The sequence below is a fragment of the Adiantum capillus-veneris genome, chromosome 14 (assembly GCF_014529385.1).
Source record: "Adiantum capillus-veneris isolate H3 chromosome 14, ASM1452938v2, whole genome shotgun sequence".
Lineage (NCBI taxonomy): Eukaryota > Viridiplantae > Streptophyta > Polypodiopsida > Polypodiales > Pteridaceae > Adiantum > Adiantum capillus-veneris.
In genome coordinates this window covers 61,657,869-61,672,316 of record NC_140944.1, presented here as the reverse complement: position 1 = coordinate 61,672,316, position 14,448 = coordinate 61,657,869, and the positions used below count along the sequence as shown (strand labels likewise).

At 37.6% G+C, this 14,448-nt stretch overlaps 1 pseudogene across 1 annotated transcript; it reads left to right on the top strand.

Annotated features, from left to right (window-relative positions):
• Nucleotides 1–285: 285 nt before the first annotated feature.
• LOC147442477 (uncharacterized) lies at nt 286–11,836 on the top strand (annotated as a pseudogene). The gene is made up of 5 exons (XR_015190265.1): nt 286–425; nt 587–1,483; nt 1,562–1,755; nt 1,837–2,032; nt 10,662–11,836. The product of XR_015190265.1 is annotated as an uncharacterized LOC147442477 (transcript).
• Nucleotides 11,837–14,448: the final 2,612 nt, after the last annotated feature.

Sequence of the window (14,448 nt, the reverse complement as noted above, 5' to 3'; positions counted from 1 at the left end):
AAAAAGTGACGTAATTTTCTAAAATTTCCTCTTGGCAAATTCAAGGAACGGAATTTTATATGTTTGGAAAAATGATTTTTCCCAAACATTGACTGTGCGTAAAAAATGATGTTTACAGATTACTGTCGACACATGGTACGTACTGCGCATTGATCGACGCCCAGTCCACCCCCGACGTACCGTTTGTGGACGTTTGTCGCGATAGCCAGCAGAAAAGCAATGGCCGACATGCAGCAGCTATATCCTGTCTTGCAGGAAACAAGTAGGATCAACACATGCATATATTTCCTGTTGGTTTGGGAATTTTTGCGTTCATTCTGAGCTTTAATGTCGCTATAGAATTGAAACAAACAGCCAGTACTACTTGCGCGCACATTCTCTAATTGTTGGTGGGAGATTCCGATCAACCTCATTAGCAAATATGGGTAAGTCTTCTTTTTGAGCTTGATCTGTTGAATGATTAGGAAAACCCAGCTTAAATATTGCCTTGTTTCTCACATTTTGTGCGTCGACGTGCGCCGCGGCCATGTTCCATCAAACTTTTTTGACTAATACCCCCTTTTCTTTGTAATGCTAATTTTAGCAGCTAGTCGTGATCTGGATTACGCCGTGATATACAACCAGCTGCGGCCGTGGATCAACCGCACCAAGTGCTCACCGGTGATGGCCATCCATCGGATGTATTTCAAGTTGGATGACCTGCATGTCGATGCTCTAAAGAACCCTGAGGTGGTGAAGGATCTGTATGTATTCGCGGACGTTGTGGAAATGGAGGGAGAGCGCGTGGAGCTTCCGGGGTCAAGCCAAATCACCATGCATATCGTGCCGTGTTCTGAAGATACAGCAAACTGCAGAGATCCGATTATCATCCTTGAGCCCGGTGGACTGCTCTGCGAGACACAAATTCCTTCCTTCACCCATGCAGCTAAATCGGCCCTTGGCAATATTATTGCCGCCGGGACTAGACGTTTGGGAAGTGACGCCTAAGAAAGCGGACGGCCGCGTAGTCACTATTCTGGCTTCACACCTGGTGACACCAGTCGGGGTGGTCCAGGTCCCCGTGAAGGTAACTAGTTTATTCTCTCCTTTAATCTATCCTCCCGGCTTCTCCTCTATCGCGGGTACTGTGAAGTGGCGCATCCCGCCTTATTCTGCACTAGTGGCGGCGGGTTCTGCTCCAGCCACCGCATCCAGCTCTGCAGGTACTGTCGGCTTTATTTCTCCGGTGTTCGACGTCGACGACGTCAAAAAATGGCACCCTAGCTTCAAGATCGTCCTCTCAGAAGTAATGCCGCTTGAAATGCTTGCTAACTCCAACATTGTTCTGGGCGTAGAAGCCACCACACTAATGAGCGAGGTCATTATCAGGTATCAATGGCAGGCCACGGAAACAGTCGCGACTACACTCCAACATGAGAGTGGCTTAACGCCCACCTTCTCTCGGTAATTAGTGTCAATTCTCTAATTTCTCATGTAATTACCCGTGAATTCCAGTGAATTCCGCAATATAGCATTTAGCTGTGCTTGATGTATTCTGCCATGCATATTGCGCCATGCGCAGACCCAACTTCAAGCCTCCACTTTCGCGTCCAGTCATTGCTCAAACTACGCGTGGGCGGTGATCACAGCGCGGCCCTTCTCGTTCCGCCTCTACAATATGAAACCTACGATAGGCTTATCAACCTAATGGCTCGCGTTGCCGAGAGTTACGACACTGCTTTCAATCAACTCAACCTTTTCATGCAGCAGACTGAGGTAGATTTTAACATTCTCAGATTCTTGGCTTTTTATTGCATCCCAAGCTTACTCACGTCTAATTTGCACACACCCGGCCAGATCCTTGGAAGTTTTCTCCTCGAACAAAATAAGGCATTCGCTGCTAAGGAGAGAGACATGGAATTTCATCATTCACAACTAGTGAGTTTACAAGAGGCAGATCTGACAGCAGCAAACGGCAAGATAAAAGATCTGAATAATGAACTAGATCAACAGAACCAGGCCATGGAAAAAGCCCAAGCTGACATGGAAGCAGGTGAAATAATTTAAGAGAATCTCAATTTACATATTCAATGTACGTGAGATTATGAAATAGATTTTGGCAAATTGGCGTCTGTAGTCCTTGACGATGTAGAGAGTGAAAGATGGGAGGGTTTGTCGTGTGATCAGCAAGCTGCTGCTTCAAGAGTTTTGAATGGATCAGGTGGTTGGGTGTAGAAATCCTTGTGTTATTTAATTAATAATATAAAAACAATGAGAGGCTTGGTTCCTCAGCTTGTTATGATATTAATTGGATGGCATGCGTTACAAGAAGTTTTTGACAAATTCAGTATCATGAGCTTCTACTGGCAAGGCAGGGCATGCCTAGCTAGGCTTCGTTTATAAGTGACACGGGGTGGGAATGGAGGGATCTACGACAAGGGTGTCTTTTCAGCGGGAAGGGGGGCTTTGGTGTTGAGTTTATATGTGAAGCTACTCAATATATGGCTTCTTTATATATGGCACCCAGGTCCCCTTTATATATACATCATCTCATGTGTGTATTCTACACACTTTGGGATTCTATTTATGTGCTCTCTCTCTCTCTCTCTCTCTCTCTCTCAAAACATGGTATCAGAGAAGTACGTTTTTGTTTTCGATTTTTTTACTGATTGAAAACAATTTTTGCAGAAACTATTCGGTCAAAGCATTGGAATCAATGTGGTCTATAACTTTATAGAAGGAAGTTTTTTCAAATTCTACACCGATTTTGAGTTATCGTTCACGGATTGCGTACATTTCTGAAAAACAACTTCAATTTTTTGTTTTTGATTTTTCTGTGAATTGAAAACGATTTTGCAGAAACTACCCGATGGTGGGCACCGGAATCGATGTGGTCTACAACTTTGCAAAAGGAAGGTTTTTCAAATTCTGCACCGATTTTGAGTTATCGTTCACGGACTGCGTACATACCTGAAAAGCAACTTTCGTTTTATATTTTTGATTTTTTTCTTAATTGAAAACGATTTTGCAAAAACTACCTATGATAGGCACTGGAATCGATGTGGTCTACAACTGTGCAGAAGGAAGTTTTTTCAAATTCTGCACTAATTTTGAGTTATAGTTCGCGGATTGCGTACATACCTGAAAAGCAACTTTCATTTTATGTTTTTGATTTTTCTCTTAATTGAAAACGATTTTGCAGAAACTATTCGTGTAAGGCACCGAAATCGATGTGGTTTACAACTTTGCAGATGAAAGGTTTTTCAAATTCTTCACTGATTTTGAGTTAATTATCGTTGACGGACTGCGCACATGTTTGAAAAGCAACTTTCGTTTTTGTTTTTTGATTTTTCTTATAATTGAGAACGATTTTGCAGAAACAGCCTGTGAAGGCAGTGGAATCGATATGGTCTACAACTTTACAAAAGAAAGTTTTTTTTCAAAATTCTGTATTGATTTTTGGTTATCGTTTACGGACTACGTATATGCCTGAAAAGCAACTTTTGTTTTTGATTTTTTGATTTTTTTGCTTATTGCAAATGATTTTGCAGAAATTATGCAGGAAAATGATGTGGTGTATAACTTTGCAGAAGAAAGTTTCTCTAAATTCTGCACCGATTTTGGGTTATCGTTCGCGGACTGCGAATATGTTTGAAAAGCAAATTTTACTTTTTGCTTTTGATTTTCCTCATAATTGAAAACTTCTCAATTATATTTTCTCTTCATCAATCATATATTTGTTACTGATGTAACTTTGCTCTGCAGAAGCCAGTTACATATCGTTCCAATTCAGTCGAGCCGTTGATGATCGTCCAAATTCTATCGAGCTACTGTTGGTACATGATCTTTTGTTATATGATATACTCGTTCATTGATTCTCGTATAAGTATTCTTCTAGAGATATAGTTTACACCATTTTATTGATAATCTTTCGTTGATACCATAGTGATTTTGATTGTACCATGATGATGTTTTCTTAGTACTTTGGTCATGGCGATTTTCGTTGATACCATGATGATATTTTCTTGATACCATGGCTATTCTCGGTGATGCCATGATGATATTTCGTTGATTCCATGGTTATTCTCGGTGATATCATGATGTTGTTTCGTTGGTACAATGATTATTCTCAGTGATATCATGATGTTGTTTCGTTGATATCTCGGTGATACCATGACGTTGTTTTGTTGATACAATGATTATTCTATGATGCTTTTCGTTGATATCATGATGATTTATTCATTTTTATTGATACAATGATGATATTTTGTTAATACTTTGATGATACTCATTGATATCACTACGTTGATAAATGTCATTTTATGTAGTATATACACATGTCATTTGCATCACATAATCATGCATCTTGTACTTTTACGTTCATACTTATATGTTATCGTGCGTATATATGTCGTCAAAAGAGTGGCGTCGCGAACCATCTCTTATGGCATTGTGAATGTAATTATTTCACTAACGATGCTAATAATTTTCATGACTATATTTTTTGAGTCTATGATCTATGTAGGATTGATCAAAGAATTGATTTCATGAAGACAAACTTGGTGACAATAAAAGATTTATGAAGACATGTTTGGTGATGCCATATTGATGACAAGCTACATAACAGATTCACGAAGACATTTTTGATTACGAGCTAATCGATAGCCTTTACACCTCTTTATTGAACTTTTGTATTCATTATTATTTTTGATAGGATAGGAGTAATGTAACTCCTCATAAAACATTCACCGTAAAAAGAGTGATGTAGCTCCTCATAAAATATTCATTGTAAAAGGAGTGATGTATCTCCACATGAACATTTGTATTCATACCTGAAAAGCAACTTTCGTTTTATGTTTTTGATTTTTCTCTTAATTGAAAACGATTTTGCAGAAACTACTCGTGTAGGCCACCGAAATCGATGTGGTTTACAACTTTGCAGATGAAAGTTTTTTTAAATTCTTCACTGATTTTGAGTTATCGTTGACGGACTGCGCACATGTCTGAAAAGCAACTTTCGTTTTTGTTTTTTGATTTTTCTTATAATTGAGAACGATTTTGCAGAAACAGCCTGCGAAGGCAGTGGAATCGATATGGTCTATAACTTTACAAAAGAAAGTTTTTTTTCAAAATTCTGTATTGATTTTTGGTTATCGTTTACGGACTACGTATATGCCTGAAAAGCAACTTTTGTTTTTGATTTTTTGATTTTTCTGCTTATTGCAAATGATTTTGCAGAAATTATGCAGGAAAATGATGTGGTGTATAACTTTGCAGAAGAAAGTTTCTCTAAATTCTGCACCGATTTTGGGTTATCGTTCGCGGACTGCGAATATGTTTGAAAAGCAAATTTTACTTTTTGCTTTTGATTTTTCTCATAATTGAAAACTTCTCAATTATATTTTCTCTTCATCAATCATATATTTGTTACTGATGTAACTTTGCTCTGCAGAAGCCAGTTACATATCGTTCCAATTCAGTCGAGCCGTTGATGATCGTCCAAATTCTATCGAGCTACTGTTGGTACATGATCTTTTGTTATATGATATACTCGTTCATTGATTCTCGTATAAGTATTCTTCTAGAGATATAGTTTACACCATTTTATTGATAATCTTTCGTTGATACCATAGTGATTTTGATTGTACCATGATGATGTTTTCTTAGTACTTTGGTCATGGCGATTTTCGTTGATACCATGATGATATTTTCTTGATACCATGGCTATTCTCGGTGATGCCATGATGATATTTCGTTGATTCCATGGTTATTCTCGGTGATATCATGATGTTGTTTCGTTGGTACAATGATTATTCTCAGTGATATCATGATGTTGTTTCGTTGATATCTCGGTGATACCATGATGTTGTTTTGTTGATACAATGATTATTCTATGATGCTTTTCGTTGATATCATGATGATTTATTCATTTTTATTGATACAATGATGATATTTTGTTAATACTTTGATGATACTCATTGATATCACTACGTTGATAAATGTCATTTTATGTAGTATATACACATGTCATTTGCATCACATAATCATGCATCTTGTACTTTTACGTTCATACTTATATGTTATCGTGCGTATATATGTCGTCAAAAGAGTGGCGTCGCGAACCATCTCTTATGGCATTGTGAATGTAATTATTTCACTAACGATGCTAATAATTTTCATGACTATATTTTTTGAGTCTATGATCTATGTAGGATTGATCAAAGAATTGATTTCATGAAGACAAACTTGGTGACAATAAAAGATTTATGAAGACATGTTTGGTGATGCCATATTGATGACAAGCTACATAACAGATTCACGAAGACATTTTTGATTACGAGCTAATCGATAGCCTTTACACCTCTTTATTGAACTTTTGTATTCATTATTATTTTTGATAGGATAGGAGTAATGTAACTCCTCATAAAACATTCACCGTAAAAAGAGTGATGTAGCTTCTCATAAAATATTCATTGTAAAAGGAGTGATGTATCTCCACATGAACATTTGTATTCATACCTGAAAAGCAACTTTCGTTTTATGTTTTTGATTTTTCTCTTAATTGAAAACGATTTTGCAGAAACTACTCGTGTAGGCCACCGAAATCGATGTGGTTTACAACTTTGCAGATGAAAGTTTTTTCAAATTCTTCACTGATTTTGAGTTATCGTTGGCGGACTGCGCACATGTCTGAAAAGCAACTTTCGTTTTTGTTTTTTGATTTTTCTTATAATTGAGAACGATTTTGCAGAAACAGCCTGCGAAGGCAGTGGAATCGATATGGTCTACAACTTTACAAAAAAAAGTTTTTTTTCAAAATTCTGTATTGATTTTTGGTTATCGTTTACGGACTACGTGTATGCCTGAAAAGCAACTTTTGTTTTTGATTTTTTGATTTTTTTGCTTATTGCAAATGATTTTGCAGAAATTATGCAGGAAAATGATGTGGTGTATAACTTTGCAGAAGAAAGTTTCTCTAAATTCTGCACCGATTTTGGGTTATCGTTCGCGGACTGCGAATATGTTTGAAAAGCAAATTTTACTTTTTGCTTTTGATTTTCCTCATAATTGAAAACTTCTCAATTATATTTTCTCTTCATCAATCATATATTTGTTACTGATGTAACTTTGCTCTGCAGAAGCCAGTTACATATCGTTCCAATTCAGTCGAGCCGTTGATGATCGTCCAAATTCTATCGAGCTACTGTTGGTACATGATCTTTTGTTATATGATATACTCGTTCATTGATTCTCGTATAAGTATTCTTCTAGAGATATAGTTTACACCATTTTATTGATAATCTTTCGTTGATACCATAGTGATTTTGATTGTACCATGATGATGTTTTCTTAGTACTTTGGTCATGGTGATTTTCGTTGATACCATGATGATATTTTCTTGATACCATGGCTATTCTCGGTGATGCCATGATGATATTTCGTTGATTCCATGGTTATTCTCGGTGATATCATGATGTTGTTTCGTTGGTACAATGATTATTCTCAGTGATATCATGATGTTGTTTCGTTGATATCTCGGTGATACCATGACGTTGTTTTGTTGATACAATGATTATTCTATGATGCTTTTCGTTGATATCATGATGATTTATTCATTTTTATTGATACAATGATGATATTTTGTTAATACTTTGATGATACTCATTGATATCACTACGTTGATAAATGTCATTTTATGTAGTATATACACATGTCATTTGCATCACATAATCATGCATCTTGTACTTTTACGTTCATACTTATATGTTATCGTGCGTATATATGTCGTCAAAAGAGTGGCGTCGCGAACCATCTCTTATGGCATTGTGAATGTAATTATTTCACTAACGATGCTAATAATTTTCATGACTATGTTTTTTGAGTCTATGATCTATGTAGGATTGATCAAAGAATTGATTTCATGAAGACAAACTTGGTGACAATAAAAGATTTATGAAGACATGTTTGGTGATGCCATATTGATGACAAGCTACATAACAGATTCACGAAGACATTTTTGATTACGAGCTAATCGATAGCCTTTACACCTCTTTATTGAACTTTTGTATTCATTATTATTTTTGATAGGATAGGAGTAATGTAACTCCTCATAAAACATTCACCGTAAAAAGAGTGATGTAGCTCCTCATAAAATTATTCTTTGTAAAAGGAGTGATGTATCTCCACATGAACATTTGTATTCATACCTGAAAAGCAACTTTCGTTTTATGTTTTTGATTTTTCTCTTAATTGAAAACGATTTTGCAGAAACTACTCGTGCGGGCCACCGAAATCGATGTGGTTTACAACTTTGCAGATGAAAGTTTTTTCAAATTCTTCACTGATTTTGAGTTATGTTGGCGGACTGCGCACATGTTGAAAAGCAACTTTCGTTTTTTTTTGTTTTTTGATTTTTTCTTATAATTGAGAACGATTTTGCAGAAATAGCCTGCGAAGGCAGTGGAATCGATATGGTCTACAACTTTACAAAAAAAAGTTTTTTTTCAAAATTTTTGTATTGATTTTTGGTTATCGTTTACGGACTACGTATATGCCTGCAAGGTGAAAAGCAACTTTTGTTTTTGATTTTTTGATTTTTCTGCTTATTGCAAATGATTTTGCAGAAATTATGCAGGAAAATGATGTGGTGTATAACTTTGCAGAAGAAAGTTTCTCTAAATTCTGCACCGATTTTGGGTTATCGTTCGCGGACTGCGAATATGTTTGAAAAGCAAATTTTACTTTTTGCTTTTGATTTTCCTCATAATTGAAAACTTCTCAATTATATTTTCTCTTCATCAATCATATATTTGTTACTGATGTAACTTTGCTCTGCAGAAGCCAGTTACATATCGTTCCAATTCAGTCGAGCCGTTGATGATCGTCCAAATTCTATCGAGCTACTGTTGGTACATGATCTTTTGTTATATGATATACTCGTTCATTGATTTTCGTATAAGTATTCTTCTAAAGATATAGTTTACACCATTTTATTGATAATCTTTCGTTGATACCATAGTGATTTTGATTGTACCATGATGATGTTTTCTTAGTACTTTGGTCATGGCGATTTTCGTTGATACCATGATGATATTTTCTTGATACCATGGCTATTCTCGGTGATGCCATGATGATATTTCGTTGATTCCATGGTTATTCTCGGTGATATCATGATGTTGTTTCGTTGGTACAATGATTATTCTCAGTGATATCATGATGTTGTTTCGTTGATATCTCGGTGATACCATGACGTTGTTGTTGATACAGTGATTATTCTATGATGCTTTTCGTTGATATCATGATGATTTATTCATTTTTTATTGATACAATGATGATATTTTGTTAATACTTTGATGATACTCATTGATATCACTACGTTGATAAATGTCATTTTATGTAGTATATACACATGTCATTTGCATCACATAATCATGCATCTTGTACTTTTACGTTCATACTTATATGTTATCATGCGTATATATGTCGTCAAAAGAGTGGCGTCGCGAACCATCTCTTATGGCATTGTGAATGTAATTATTTCACTAACGATGCTAATAATTTTCATGACTATGTTTTTTGAGTCTATGATCTATGTAGGATTGATCAAAGAATTGATTTCATGAAGACAAACTTGGTGACAATAAAAGATTTATGAAGACATGTTTGGTGATGCCATATTGATGACAAGCTACATAACAGATTCACGAAGACATTTTTGATTACGAGCTAATCGATAGCCTTTACACCTCTTTATTGAACTTTTGTATTCATTATTATTTTTGATAGGATAGGAGTAATGTAACTCCTCATAAAACATTCACCGTAAAAAGAGTGATGTAGCTCCTCATAAAATATTCATTGTAAAAGGAGTGATGTATCTCCTCATGAACATTTGTACATTCAATGATGTTTATAATATAACGGTGGGTGTATATAGAGCTGTGGGCTTTTCCCTTGATCCCCCAAGGGTTTTTTCATCCACAGTTAGGGACCCTTATTTGAGCGGGGGTGTTGAGCTTATATGTGAAGCTACTCAATATATGGCTTCTCTATATATGGCACCCAGGTCCCGTCTATATATACATCATCTCATGTGTGTATTCTACACACTTTGGGGTTCTATTTGTGTGCTCTCTCTTTCTCTCTCAACATTTGGACCGTCGCATCAACGCAGCAGCAGGAGGGGGGGGGCAAGGATTTATATTTTAATAGTCGCAATGCTTTCAACATGTCGCGATAGGCGGGTTGGATAGGGAGAGCAAGTCTCATGTGGGAGGTAGGGGGTTTGAGTCGCGACGCGATCGGTGGGAAGCCTAAAATTTTTGCATGGCGGATAAGATGGATCAATGCAACGGTGGATTGTTTCTTTGCTGTAGATCCCGTGACTCTCACCCGTGGCCTTTATAGACGAGGCTAGCTAGCTAGGTAGAGACTCTTCCAATATTTCAAATGAGACAAATTAACAAGCTTGCAATCTATCCAAAGTAGGATTTAACATACAAATATGAATCTCGTTATATATATGTGTATTAATTAAACTCATTTATCGTGGATAACTAATGTGATAACTAATCTATCCAAAGTAGGATTTAACATAAAAATATGAATCTCGTTATATATATGTGTATTAATTAAACTCATTTATCGTGGATAACTAATGTGATAACTTATCCACATTGCAGGTATCAAACGATATAGAGATAATTTGGTTGCCGAGGCAGTCTTCGCTGTGTTCAAATCCATTTTCCAAGTCTGCCTTGCTATGTTCACAGGTGGTGCCACTGCCGCAGGGGCAGTGGAAACTGCACGCAAGCTTAGCGAGACTGCAAAAGCGTTGCAATCAACAGTAAAATTTCTAGAAAGGTTGCAGAAAATAGTGCAAGTAATCAATGCTACAACAAAGCCTGAATGAACTCATAGAACTGCCTGAAATGCCAGACTTGCCAACAAAAGCGGATTGGGATATCTTTGAATATGAGGTAGTGGCTGTGTGGCAGAAGGCATGACCACAGAGGTGTCAGAGGTACCCATGTGGAAGCAACTACAATATAACTTGGCTGTGGAAAAGATTCTCAAAAACATCGCCCAAAAACAAGCAGAGCGATTAGAGGCCTTGGAGATTCAAGACCTAGATAACTACATGGAGATGGCAATAGAGCTCGACATGAGAACTAACCGCCTACTTCTCTTACTGCTCAGAGTGCTAAGCATACAGACGGGGCGCTTTCATATCACTTCTTGATGCCGCCCAAGCCACTCAATGGATGCCGTGTAGAATATAATGATAAATAATGAGTATGATTCACTAATAGCATTAGCCGCACTGGGTTCAGCACCTGTAGAGAGCATGATGACCTATGTTGTGAGGGACATACCCGTGGGCTTACTTGTGCAAGGAAATGATTGGTTCTTTGACATCCCTGTCGATGACCCTGCCTTCCCTTCTCCTTGGTTCTGAATTAGCATTGAATACGTGGAGCTCAAGTTCCCTACCATTGTCCACCTTCCCACCACCGACAGTGGACGAGTGTACTTTCCGCTTCAGGCTACGCGCTTCTTCAAAGATCGCTCCAAAGACAAATTAGTCCTAGGCTTCCAAGCTGCAGCGCCTGTTCTCTATCAGTATGCCTATCATCTCGACACCGGTGAGAACACTATTCACAATCGTCCCACTGCCTCTAGCTCCACTCATTACATGCAAATGACTCCCTTCACCCGCTGGAGGCTTCGACTCTCTGCCTCTTCGATTCTCAACCAAGGGCTTGCTTTCCCTACCGCCACAACAGAGGATGCCACCACTCAAATCACCATCAATTTCCATGTCACTGCCATTCATCGAATCCAACGTTCTCTCTAATCATCTGCTTCTAATTATGGCAGTCGTAATTGTTTCCCAATATTATCTTTTTTGTTTTTTTTTTTGGCTTTCTAAAAGAAACCCTTAGTGTTGTGTTAGGTTAGGGAGACTTTAGTTGTTTTCAGTGTGAATGATGGAGACTTACCTTTCATTTCACATCCTCAATTCTATTGTTTTATAATGCTAAAGTGAAGCTTCACCTTGCATAATTTTAGTAAATTTTACACATACACACACATATATGTTTTTTTTTTTGCATTCTATTGTTTTAGAATGCTGAAGTGAAGCTTCACCTTGCATAATTCTAATAAATTCTATACACACACACATATATTAATTCGTTCTTTTTATTTTGTTTTCTATTTCACAACCTCACATGGATTTACATTTCTTGTATTTTATAGCTTAATTCTAGTCAGTGTTAATGTTCGAAAAAGTCTCTTTTATTAAACAGTTGCTGATCGAGTTTTCTCCTCACAAAGAAAAAAACAAACATACTAGCAAAAATTTTGAAATTTGTAGAATTTTTGAACGACTTTCTCACATATTTCATCGGTTTTTGTTCCGTTTACCATGGTTTGCAGCTAGCTAGTCTCGATTTTCAATCGGCTCAAGACTAAGCTGAGGAAATCCTTTCCCAAACACTGATACCAGTTTAATTCAACCTAACAGTTTATCACTTTCTTATTGTTTTTGAAAACCTTCATGACCCTTTCACTTGTTTCTTAAGTGTTCAAAAGAGCAGGGATTTGTACACAAGGAGTTCTGTGGTAAAAAGGATCCTTGTCTCATATCTTTTCCGACTTAGAAAGAAGAGAGAAAACAGTTTATTATTGTAAAATAAATAAATTTTTATTATCATATACGGAAAAGAAATAGCTTTTCTTCATTGTGTGAAACTAAGGATGAATCTTTTTGGACAATAGGTCCACATAAGTAATCCTTGGTAAAGGGTTGGATTTTGGGTGCATCCATGGACCATTGGATATAAAGCTTGCAGATTAGTACCACATGGCAAGTTAATGATAATAAACATTTTTTTATTATTTCTTTTTGGCCCTTGTGAGAGGGTGTTGACATTTGTGTACCTCTCTCTTTAAAGAACGACATTGAGCATTGTTCAAACAAAAAAAAAAAATGCTTTTGGTTACCACATGTTTTTAAATACCAGTGTCACTTTCTATTTCTCTCTCTCTCTCTCTCTCTCAAAAGTCAAAGAAGCCTAATGAGCCCATAGGGAATTTCCACCTTGCTTCTCATGCGAGTAAGCGCTTTGCTAGCAAACTTTCCACATTGAGAGTTTTTTACCTGCAGAAGGCCATAGGAGAAGGTTAGGAAAAGGTGCATGTCTGACCCGTCGATTATCATTGCGTGGATTGTTGACACATGGCATGGTTGTATGCAGTGCTACATTTTGTATGCTACATATCGTTTTCCTGGCGAAACATTCTTTGCACTACGAGCAACGAGGAGGAGTTGAAGGCGGGCTCATTATTCTAGGGCATGGAACTGGACTCTAGGACTCTAGGGCATGTGCTCAAGTATCCCTGCATTTTCTCGGCCCAATCTAGATATTGGACTCTGTGCATAGGTGGCATTACCGGTAACCGGGGACGCCCGTATACATAGAGTCCCCCCCCCCCCCCCCCCCCCGGGGCGAGCGCAGTGATTTAAGACCCCTGTTTAAACCATCCAAAATATAGCCATTGTGAGACAGGAGCTCACCATCGTGGCCGCTTTGCATAGTGGTTGAACATGTGTCTTTGATCGTGTGTGCCTGGGTTCAAACCCTTGGGTGTTTATTTCACATTTTTGGTTTGAGCACCCCGCTACCTTCAAAAATTTCTTATAAGGCATGGAATTTTACCGGTAACTGGCTTGACGAGTTACTGAGAGAGACATGTGGCGGACTCTGGGGTGTGCCACATCCCCTTAGAGTCCCATATTTATAAGGAGCCCATTTTCTCTGGCCGGTGACCTGCACCAAGTGGAATTCTTGAGTGGTGCGTGCCATTCCAGGCTCTAGTTGGATGGGCTAGAGGCAATGGCGTCATCAGTAGTAAGAAGTCTTATCACTATTGGTTTGGGGCTTGTTGTACGGGCCTGCAATGGGTGCCTTCGATTGTGTGTTTGCAAATTCAAATTGAAATTTGCTTCGAGGTTAGAGAGGCGACTTTAATTTGTGAATCTTTCTCCTTCTTTGTTAATGGTTTCCAACCAACCTACAACAAGCTCCTTTGTGAGTGTGGCAGAGGAGTGGTATGTGAGCAGTGGTGAATCCACAAGCGCTGAGAGCATGGATTTTGAGGTGGGTGAGCCCTTGCGAAGCTTTATCCTGTTGTTGCTTGCCAGTATATTATCAAGTTACTAAAATGCTTCATAATTTGGAAAATTGTTACTGTATGTTGGCTATGGTGAGCTCATCACGGATCAATTTAATGGCTTTATTTATTCACTTTAATGTAAAAATTGTGAACCTCATACCATATGTATCCCACCCTGTTTATTCACTTTAATGTACAAATTGTGAACCTCATACCATATGTATCCCACCCTGTCTTGTATCTTGTCTACGTTACTTTTTTGTCTTTGAAGGAACTGGTCTCAAAAAT